We start from the raw sequence: 12264 nt of genomic DNA on the forward strand, positions 1-12264 counted from the left end.
CCTTGATCCTCTATCATTTCAAATTTAGTTGTATTTAGTTCTTTAATTTCGTATGTTCTTTTAAGAATATGTTCAATCTAAGCGATGTGCTGTAATATTAAATTTTGTTTACAAAGTCATCTATATTTTTATAAAATAACCATCTCCAGCTATCCCAATTAGCTTAGGTTTCAAATTTAGATTACACTCTTGTTTTAACCACCTACAGAGGTTTGATTGGGGGGGGGGGCGTAAGCTCACAGTGCTCAAAGGAGCCACAGATCCTGGCTTACAGAGAACCTACATAGTTCACTTGAAAGTCCCCCCCCCAGCTCGTGAACCATTCTTTCTTTTTACGCACTGATGAAGAGGCTTGCTTTTAAAAGCCTCGAAACAGCTGCTTTTCGAGTTTCTTAAACTCTTTTTAATGCTTTTGTTCGTTGTGTAATACATGCTGACTTAGTTTTTTTTTTTTTTTTGTCAGAATGCTCTAACTTCTTCAATACTTTATGAACGATGCCTTACTTATGAGATCTGATAAAGATTTTCACCACTTTCTGCGAAAAATAAAGAAACGATTCACAACTAGGCTGTTTTGTCAAGAAAAAAGAAAGAAATAAGAGTGAATCCCCAGCGGCCGGCAAGTATCGTCTTAATGCTCCTGAGCATTGTTGCTGATCGATGGATGAGTTAAAAATACATCGAACGTGCCAAGAAATGAGAGCAGAAAGCTCTTTAAACAAATCAAGATTTCACGGTGAGAACTTAATTGAGTTTGGTGTAAGTTTTGAATTCAAATTCATTGTAAACAAAAAAGTTTCGCGAAAATACTTGTTTCGCGAACGTTGAACCGTAACCCATGTTTCTTTTATTTTTCAATCTGTTTCGAACTGAACTCGTCCAAGGACTAGCATAAACATCATGCGATGCACTATTAAACACCAATAACGTTGCACATAAGACACGGTTAAACTAATTGGACAACTAAAAATACAGATTTTTCATACGTTTAAGTTTTTGGACAAAAACAAAAGTACCAAACAAGTGTCTCATCTTCATTTCAAGCAATTTAATTTTCAATAATTAAAAGTTTGACTTGCTCTATGGCATAATGGACTATACTGCATGAAACTTGTTGCTTGCATTTGGAAACTATTAAGCAGTATATTTCCTTATTGCTTCAATATAACGAATTTCCGGAATTTTAATTTTCAAATAATAAATTTCCCACACAGTTTGTTTTCCTTCGAGAGCAACCATCGGGTAAATCTTAAGCAAACTCAGACCCACCACATGTGCTACGATCTTAAAACTTTATTTAGATAAAGTATTTGGCACATTTCAATTTTTGTTTTTGAACCATCCCGGGTCGTGTTCGAATCATTGAGCTATAAAACTAAGAGGAGATAGAACTTCCCATTCTTCTACACTGAGGCTCACGGTCTGAATTTCGAGCGAGTTTGGCAAAACCAATTGCATTATAAAACATCTTGTTTAATGGAAAAAGACTGCTTCTTTTGCCACAACGATTTGAACATATTAAGGATTTGAAAAAGGCATGGCAAAAGGCTTTACATGATAAAACTTGAGTTTAAATGTTAAAAGTGCGATTCTTTTGCCCTACTCGCTTGGGCAAAAAACGGACCGATTAGTTCGCTCTCCTCTTACTGTTACAGCTCAATGGTTCGAATAGAGTTAACAGTTAACGGGGCGGTTGATTTCATAACCTTTGATGACGGCAGTGCTCAGGGCGGTCAGTGTCCATAGAATGTTTTCATATACAATCGGCTAACAGCTAATAGAAGGGACACTACTTGGAAAGGAAGGGATACTCATGGAAGGGATTCATAGTTGGGAAGTCATGATATGGTTTATACCTCACCCCACGGTATACCTGGTTCAAATATTATGGGGTGAACTTGAACTCTATGCTGGGCTGGTGCCCAGCAAGCGACATTGGTAACCTTTGGTACCACAATGCGCTCAGCGCATCGTACCTTTACGTCAGCGGATCACTCCCGACTATCGACGGTCGAGCCCAGCCATACAGAGGATCCACTACGCAGACCCCCTCGAGTGGCAAAACCTAAGACGTATCCGCTAAGGGACTGGGTAACGTGAAGAATAGTAGTTCTCTACAGAACAGGAATTATCCAAGTAGGTGCAGCAAAGTATCTACGATATCAAGTTATATATCCCAGCTTCAAAGCAACAGTAGCATAGCAACAGTAGCTATTATACCTGGGATTGGATGTTTTACTGTTGCTCTCGGGTTACCATATATGTAAAAGAGAGACTAGGGTACGTGTGAAAATTTCAGTTATTAAAAGGATCCCGCGAAACAGCAAAGTTTAGGAGCCCCTGTTATTGAACACTTCTGGTTAGTCCCTGGAGGGACCGAGTTAACCGGTCGCTGTATTCGAACATGACCCAGATTGACTTCTACGACATTCAATCCCTTCAAATTAAAACATAACATATACAACCGTGAGCAGATAAAGGGCAGTCACTGCAAATTTTTCATTTTCTTTGCATTTTTGTTATCTCGTTAGCTTTGTTGCACATGCTTGCTCATTTGGTTTCCGCTGAAAAGACGCGAAAAACACGTCTAATTCCAACACTTCCCTATTGTTAGTATTTAATCCAATACACATTTTTCAAATATCTCGAAAACTCATTTCTGCAGATACTGCCGTTCACTTGTCCACAGCAGTATAGTAATTCCTTTTCTAACTTCAACATTCTCGTGCTTGACTTTTAAAAACTACTTTGATTGCTCCACCCTTTCCCCTACCCACAACCTCAACACCCGATTGCTTATTCACAGGCACCGCGCTGCCGGTGCGCGGAGCACCCGAATCTTCACGCTCGAAAGTGTCAACCGACATGAAAAAAAACACATCGCCCGTTATTTTTCCTCTAATCGCGAATTTGCTCCTAGTCACTGCTAAAATATACTTTCCCCCATCACACCACAAGGCTTCGGATTATAGCAATGGACACTTCCCGGTTAAGAATGTGTGGATGTGTCGTGTTTCAATGTCCGTGAGAATGTTCGCATGTTTGAAAGACATGAGAAATCTATGAATGTGTAAAAGAGAATAAATACCTTAGTGTTTTAAAAGTAAAAATAAGAAATAACGTATAACTGCACAAAAACAACAGATTACTGTATACACGTGTTCCGAGGTTACAAGGAACCACCCCTTTTTCAATGAAAAATAAGTGAGCTTATGGATGAAACAACATCCAATAAAGATGTTTTTTCATCCATGAGCTCATTCATTTTGCAACGAAAAAAAGGGGTTATTTGCAACCCAGAAACACGTGTATGAAGAAAAATAATTTTTGCACAATTCTACGTGGTTATTCCTTATTTTTACGTATGAATGTATTTGTGCAAATGGCGTGTTAAGAGCGATGTGTGTTTCTGCAAATAGTTAATAAGAAACCTTATATAAAGTACTCTGTATGAAATAAATGAATGAATAGAAAATTAATGTAACAAAAGCATTAATGAGTTAATATGAATGAAGGAAATGCATAAGATATTAAAATGTATTCAAATGAATGTATCAAATGTGTATGAGAGGGTGTAGCGTATGAAAATGAATGTAAATAGCGTATCAACTATTATATACCTTTTGTAAAATGTTGAAAAACGCGTGTGTGTGTTTAAAGTGCATCTCCGCTCCTCAAAAAAAAAAAAAAAAATGTCCATGACTACGATGAATAAGAGCTTCCAGCGTTAGCAGGATTTTAGGCTAGCAGGAATTTAGCAGTGTTGATCAGCTAACATCAAATTTAAATAAGAAAACAATCTAAATTGATTAAGCAGATACAGCTGTTATACCCAGCATAAAAAAGAGTAATACCACCAGTTCAAGTATTTTGCTTAAAACACCAAGATTCAAGTTACTAATTTCGAAAAAATATTTATTGCTTAGATTCTATAAGAATTATTTTGCTCAGAAGCCAACGAGGTTTTAAGTTCAGTAATCGAAAATTTTAGAGCACTCATGATTTTTAATACATACTCAATATACACCACACTCAAAGCTTACAAAACATGCCAAAAAAGTGATGGGATGAATTCAATGTCCTTGAATGACTAAAAATATGTTATTCACTGTTAAAATTTACAGGAACTAGAACGCTTGTAAAAGCTAAATTTAACAGTGACTTCTGAGTTAGTTATACAATGCAAATAAAAACCTATAAAGAATTTTCAGAAAGAATTTAATGCTCAAAATGTTAGAAAACGTTCAAAATCCTTTTACAGAGTTCTAGAAAACCAGTATCCTGCTATGAATTTGCGTAGTGGCTTTCAGCGCTTGTACAGTTTAGAATACAGAAGTTTTTCTAAAGAGTAACTTATCTATCAACATTTTTGCTTCTCATTACTAAAATTGAAATAAACATGACAATGAATGTCGTTTAGAGAAAAACATATCTGGTTTTACTATTGTAGAATATAGAATGTATAATACCTTTGAAAAGTTCTACAAATACTTTTTATATAAGTTGGAAATTGGCCTACTGAGAAATTCACATCATGTGGCATATCATGTTCTTACGCCGAGCCCTTCAATTACATTCAGCCGTTTGTTTAAGCCATTTTAGCTTTTATTAGTTACTTTTTTTATTCATTCACTAGGTGCGTTACCCGGCGTTGCACGGTCTACCTTCAAAATAAAAGTTATTTCAAGGGACGCGTTTTCAACAATCAGGCTTAAATTAGAAAAAAATTAAAATTTCCCACCAAAATAATCATTCAAAAAAAAAAGAAAATGGCAAATCAAAAATTCCTGAATAAATTAAACGTAACCCTGCATAAATACAACTAAAATACTAAAAAAATAGATAAATCACCAAATAATAAAAGGGGAAATTTTTACCTCAAAACAAAAACAAAATTTTATTTAGTCAGAGCCGAGATAAAAAAAGTGGCAACCTTCTGAACGCTAATTTAAAATGAGATCGCGCAAACGATTATTTTCAATATCGGAAAACTGAGTTCCATTATACTTAAAAGCGCTTTTTAATTTCTCGGAGATTTTATAGCTTTTTTTTAAATTCGAAGGAAGTGAGGGAACTCTATGGGTGTTTTTTGCGGGCTTTCGAATGGCGTTAAAATCGAACTGATCGGGTAACTATTTCAGGCAGAAAGAGTCATTTAATACCATTTTCGGGTCCCAAAATTAAAATTTGAACGTCGCGGTTTTTTTTTTTTTTTTTTTTGGACTTCGGAAACCTCCTTACGTTCCTTCTCGGGTGCCCAAGTACCTCCCTGGCAAATTTGGTCGAGATCTGACGTAAACTGAATTTGTATAGGGAACGTACACATATATTCTGCTTTATTTATATAGATTGCACTTCGGATGACTCAGTTTTGTGCGTACTACAAAGCTGGGGAAAACCTAACCAGTTATCGTCGTAGTACTGTGATTAGAATCTAAGAAGACTTCAAAATGCTGCCAGGTAAAGTTTGCCCCGACTGTAGTTGACGTAGCACGTACAAAACTGCGTTATTTTTAGTGAAATGAATTATTAAAAGCAATAACTAACCAACAAAAGCCAAATTAGATCAAAACAAAGGATTAAATGTAATGAAAACCAATTGCATTCTAAATGGCTAACCGTTAAACGCTGAAAGTCTGCGCAAATCCTTAGAAAAGTACGGGTAGAGAATAAGTGAAATATTTACTGTTAAACATAACAATGGCTCCCAAAAGTATTCGTACATTTTAAAAGTTTAAAACCAAATTCCCTAGAATCTGTATTCGAATCTGCCCTTATTTTCACAAAATCTGTCATCTTTACGAATAATATAGCTGAAAGTCTCTGTCGGGATCTCTGTGACGCGCATAGTGCCTAGACGGTTCGGCTGATTTCCATGAAATTTGACACAAAATTAGCTTGTAGCATGGGAGTGTGCGCCTCGTACGGATTTTTCAAAAATTAGATTTGGTTCTTTTTCTATGACTTTATTTTTACCGCCACTGGTGGATTTAAATCCTCTGCACCGAGCGAATTACTGTCACATGGACGAGTAAATTACCATAACATGGACGAGCAAATTACTAAAGCATACTGGCGAGAAATCCAACCGTTATTTGTAAATATACAGGAGAACCAAATGACCTTTTAATTTTCTAGTACGGGCAAAGCCGTGCGGTTACCACTAGTTCTAAATAAAACCCAGCATTAAGAGAAATAAACTTTATTTTTGAAATGAGACAAATTTAAAAGACGGGGAAATAACACACCGCAAAAGTCATCGTACACTGAAACATTTTCGGGGAAAACTCGTGATTAAAATTATTCCTCGACTTTATTATTTCACTGTGTTAACATTTAAGAACTATTTTGTTTTCTTGTTAGCTAAATATTATTCCTTAATATTCAGCTTATTTTAAATGGCTCGCATTCGTAAAAACAGCAAGAGCTATCCTAAATGTTCGTGTTTTTTTTATCATTTGCACTGTTAAAGCGTTAAGAAATATCGCTATATTCGTTAAATTATACCATTCTACAGCGTAGTGTCAAAAAATGCTAAAAAATTGGATCAAAACCAAAGTAAGAGCGGGTCAACCAACAAAACGTGATTAGAGATTTATAATCAGAAAAACTAGGAAAAATTTAAGTTTGAGTGCTGTAAAAATTGCTGTAGAATTTAAAGAAACGTTTTGCGTTTCAATTTCACTTGAAATTATTCGCCGAGTTCTCGGAATAATTGACAGCAAAAAATTTCTTGCTATAGCGCGGAAAACAGAAAACTTAGGCTTTCCTTCGCAAATTAAATTGTCTTATTTGCAGGTGAAAGTAAATTTAACATTATTGGTTCCGATGGGGTGTTGAATGGGGTCGTTTCCGAAATTTTAAAACTTTCTTTTCTGAAAGAGAAAGCTTAAAAGAATAGGATTTGACCTTTTTACTTTCTTCTATATCTAATATATAGAAGAAAGTATTGGATTCGTGCAAATTTTCGAATTTCGAAGGATTCGAACGTTTTGAGGTGTGCTGAGTCCATTTCGACTATTTTTGGAAAATGTCTGTCTGTCTGTGTGTGTGTATGTATGTGTGTGTGTATGTATGTGTGTATGTGTATGTGTGTGTCACGTCTGTGTGTGACCAGTTTTTTGTGGCCGCTCTACAGCAAAAACTACCGCATGAAATCGAACGAAATTTGGTACACATATGTGCCCCTATGTGAACTTGTGCCCATTAGTTTTTGGCGCGAATTCCTCCAAGGGGGGTGGAGCAATGGGACGTTTTTCGAGTTACGCGTGCTTGCTATTCCTCAGGAAGTTACTGGCGGAATCAAATAAAATTTGGTCCATATGTTGGTATTAACAGGAACAGGTGCTGATTCAATTTTGGTGTCAATAACTCAAACGGGGGTTGAGCTGTAGAACGTTTTTTGTCGTCAAATGTGACTGCTGTATCTCAAGAAATAATGAACGGAATGAAAGAAAAATTTATCGGCAAGTAGCCCTTAGTGGGTATAAGAAATGATTTTATTTTTGTGTCAACAGCTAAAAGGGGGGGGTAGCGCAATCACCCGTTCTTTTTTTCCATTTTGAGTGCCCTATCTCAAGAAGTAATGCTACGTTCTGGTTGAAATTTGGAATATATGTGAATCCATATGTAAACAGGCTTTGGTTCTATTTTGACGCCGATCGCTCCAAGAGGTGTTGATTTTTTTTTTTTTTTTTTTTTGCGAATAAAAATAGTTTTATTAATGCAACAATAAGAAAGATAAATCGTAATAGATTGATGTGCTGCGTATTTCTCGTGATTTTAATTGTATGGAAATGATAGGAAATATTATCTATGATTTAAAATTGTGAACTGTTGCCATCTTATGTTTGTTAACAAATAAAATATTTGTAATTCATTCAAGCAAGGCTTTTAAAAAAACTTTCAATTTTCGCTCTTTGCTTTGCTTTTGCAATAATTCAGACATTGGGATAGTCGTCAAGTTTTTGCATGTGTCATTTTGTTTTTGTTGGGAATATTGCTTCCTCGTCAAGCATGGGGAGGGATCAGAAAAAAAAAAAGAAAAATATAGAAGAAAGTTTCGTGATGGCCACAACATACTAGTTTTAAATTAATTTGACAAAGTTTAGTATTTTTTAACAATTATTTCAATCCTTGTACCGATTCAATTTACGCTTCTGTACATGACATCTCAAGTCATGAAATGCCATTCACTGATGCCATTAGCGCAGAGCGCAATATTTAATTCGCTTCTGAATTATAACCTGGGGCCGCGGTCAACAGGCATTATTCGGTTGGGAGCGCATGTCAGCACACAGACTTGATATTTCAATATTTATTAATAGAATAATGATTCGTTTTGTTTAGTTAATTATTTTAAAAAAGACTTACAACATCAGCCTAAAGTTAGGGAACATGAAGCAACTTTTTGTTTTACCTAGATAATAAGAAGCACATGGCTTACAAAGCTCGCAAATGGTGTCTAAAAATTCACATAGTTTAGAAATACCACTTCAATCAACCCAAAAACCCTATTAACAAATATATAGATTTGTTTTTTTAAGTGTACGAAGACTTTTGTGAGAAAGTTCTTGCGACTTATCAATAATTTCTTAAAAATCAATTTTTACTTTGTTATTGAAATATCTCCTGTACTTTTGTTAAGAATGAATCATAATTTATTAAGTACCCATTTCAAAGTATTAATTCTAATTGACGGATAAAGCAATTATTCATTGTAAATTCGGGTACGAACACTTTTGTGAGTCACTGTACGCCAAATGAAAACTTGACGCCCTCTGTTTTGAAAAGGCAAATTCATAGCTTGATCACCGAGAGCGGATGATCTTGAAGCGGAAACATCATTTGTAATAGATATAATCACACAGAAAACGCCGAGTAGCAATCGGCAAGTTTTCGCTGTTCCTATCTATTACAAAATAGCAACAAAAAAGAAACAACTTATTGCAAATGATACAAATTATGCTTCCGCTTCAAGGTCAGAGCTTTTTTTCTTAATTTTTTGAGAAGCATTACAAAAGTTATGAACGTTCTTTATATTTGATAGTGTCACCAATTGACTTAAGGCCAAGTGTAAAACTATATATGGAACATTTTCTAAGCTACAAAGATACAAAACTCATTTTTAAAAAGTCACCGGAAATTCCTTAGATGACCAAAGATCAAGTAATATAACAAAAATTAAAAAGTTAAACGAAAATGATTTCAACTTCGATAATGTGAAAAGTTTCAATTCTTAGTCGTTAAAACTGCCAATTTACAATATACTTAAAAACAATTAGTGAAAGAAAGAAACTTTCACAACAGTGAAAATTATAGGTCAAGAAAATGAAATACATTTGTTGAAAGAAATTAACCTAAGCATTACATGAAATTTATAATGAAGTTTCACTGGATTAAAAAAAAACTCAGGCTTTTTAAGCAAAATACTAGATCATGTAAAAAGAGGTTAGTGCTAAAAGAAATTTTGTAAAGTTATTTCAATGAATATCAACGTAAGTACAGCCCCCCCCCCCCCTTTTACGATTTGAAAAACAGCGAGTAAAAACCAAAGCAAGTAAAATTTTCATTGATAAAATTCGAAATATGTAATTTTATCTTTACACGATGAACAAGCATTACACTTTTTGATCTGCTGTAATCAATATAAATTGCATTCCCCTTAAACCTCATGCATAAGGAACTCAGTGTAACTATTTGTTTTAAAGTTTTAAAAAGTTAACACACTTGAAAAATTCAATGCAATTTATTTTTTACGCAGCGTTGAACATACAGTTCGGGTATTAAATTACCCGTGTTAAAGTGACAAAAAACCTCAAACACTTAAAAAGTTTAAAAACTGCTCATTTGCAAAAAAGCACACATTATGTCACAAAATCACATTCAAATAAACTGCCAATCAAAAAATAACATACCTTTAGCAGTGAGAAGCTGCACGCCTATCGCCACGTCATCTGAGGAACAAAATGGTTATTTAGAAAAAAAAATCAAATGTAATATGTAAATAAAAATAAAAGCATTAAGCTATTTCACAAAAGAAACATTTTGTGACTGCCTTTCTCCCTCACCCCCGTTGAAAGAAATAACTTAATCAAAATTAAACAATCTTTACACTTAACAATTGAACAGAAGTTAAATTACAGCATCAAAAGCAATCTTCGAGTTTAGAACATGAAAGATAGATTTAGGATTTCCTTTGAAATTGCACTTTGTGCTGGATTCAAAAAATAACAATTGACTAAAAATTCAATTATAACACAACTTTATAGAAAATTGATCTATTCCTTCAGTATTTTTTATATTAATGTCTCAACATTTTCTATGTTTTGCAATCATTTCAAAAATAAACATTTGCAGCAGAACTTCGCATACCCGAGGTCATTGGAAGCGCTAGTGCCTTAATTTGATGTCTGAAACTTCTATTAGTAGAATTGATAGAACAACTTGTCATGATCATAAATTTTTTAAATGTATATTTAAAATACATAGAATATTTTTAAAAGATGAACATATAAAAAGTAATGTTCTGCAGTTAAAAAATGAGGAAAAATAACTTGTAAGTTTTAAAAAGTCAGTTGATTTTTTTACAATACCTAGTTATGTATTGAAAGATACATTTAATGAAACACTTTCTTGAAAATATTTTTATTTTCAAAACGTCCGTTACATTTCGCTGTGAAAGTCCCGGATTTCTGTCGATAGCTGCCCGATCACGAAAAAAAAAACCTTCATTATCGACTCTATTAACCGAAACCTGTTAATCGAAGTTCGGTTAATCTTGTAGAAAGCAAAAATTTTTCCCTTATATTTACTTTTAACGGAAGTACATGGAATTCTACGAATTATATTTAAAACTAATCCTTTACAAATTATACTAAAAAGGATGTAATTGATGAAATTACAAATAAAAAAAGTATTAAGATATTTTTAAAAAATTAAGTCATTTCTCATTTATGGTATGAGGATTAAAAGTACTTGAAACTCATAATATTTTAATAAAGTGTGACGAAGATACAAACGTTTATTTAAAAGCCCATACTTTTACACGGGGGGGGGGGGTACTGTCGAAAACTGAAAAAATTGGGGGCATCATTTACAAAAAGTGGGGCGTGATGGGATAACTGTGGTCATGTTTGGATTCAGGGAGTCATTTTAGATAAGAATCAGTAAGAACTGTCAGTAAAAGAATTTTTATGAAGTTTTTGACCCCCCCCTCCCGTCGCAATGTAATGAAGTAACTATAAATTACATAAATGATAGATATTTCAGGAGGGATAAATATCTATATAAGTAGGACATAATTTGCCCTCTTGTCCTCGTTATCAAAATATAAAGTCTTAAAAAATGCCGAAATTACAAAAAAAGTCGCCAAGTTTAACGAGTTTCGGTGAGAAATGAAGGACCTTTCACACGTCTCACAGATAAATGTAATAAACTTGCAGACCGTGAAACCGCGTGGTAGTTCCAATTTCTCGCAAACTTTTCAATTCGATGCTTTTAAAACTTCAGCAGAATTCCAGACCTAATCTTTATAACGAGGGCAAATATTTTTTGCGGCAGCAAACCTCTCAATAAGCTCTCTTGATTGCTATAGTTCATTTTTTTCCCATTATCACGCTATTCGTGTGGTTCCCTTTAACCCCTTCAGATCTGGTGTCCGGTATACCGGACATACACTTTAAACAGCTGCTAATCATTTAATAATTGATTCAATTAGTTTTTTTTTGTAGTTGATTCTTTACGTTTTTTATTATGATCTGTGAAATAATTTTTCGTTTTGGCATTGACGACACTGACATCTAAGGATTGAGAGTGGCTCATTTTTCCAACCATGGATTTTCATCTGAACAGCGAGGTTTTTTCCTGATTTTTTTAAAAATATATAATTTTGAATTAATCGTTTCAAACGCTTATATTATGTTTTATAATTGTTTGTAGAACATTTTATAATGAAGTTTGTTCGGTATTCTATCGTTTTTGTATTTGAAATATTGATTTCAAAAATATAAGTCCGGAATATTGGACGTGCAATAACTCTTAATTTTTCTCCTACAAACTCAAAATTTTGCCTATAAGATACCCTTTACCATAGTACACTGTGAACCAAATATCAACATTTTTGGTCCAATATTTCATAGTTCCGACTGAAGGGGTTAAAGGGCGAAAATCCTTTTAAAATTCCTGTTAGTGACAATGAACTTTTGTTTTGTTGGTACATTGAATCTAAATAGAACACGCAAATTTCATCCATCTGTGATTTGC

This window comes from Uloborus diversus, chromosome 6 (genome assembly GCF_026930045.1).
Source record: "Uloborus diversus isolate 005 chromosome 6, Udiv.v.3.1, whole genome shotgun sequence".
Lineage (NCBI taxonomy): Eukaryota > Metazoa > Arthropoda > Arachnida > Araneae > Uloboridae > Uloborus > Uloborus diversus.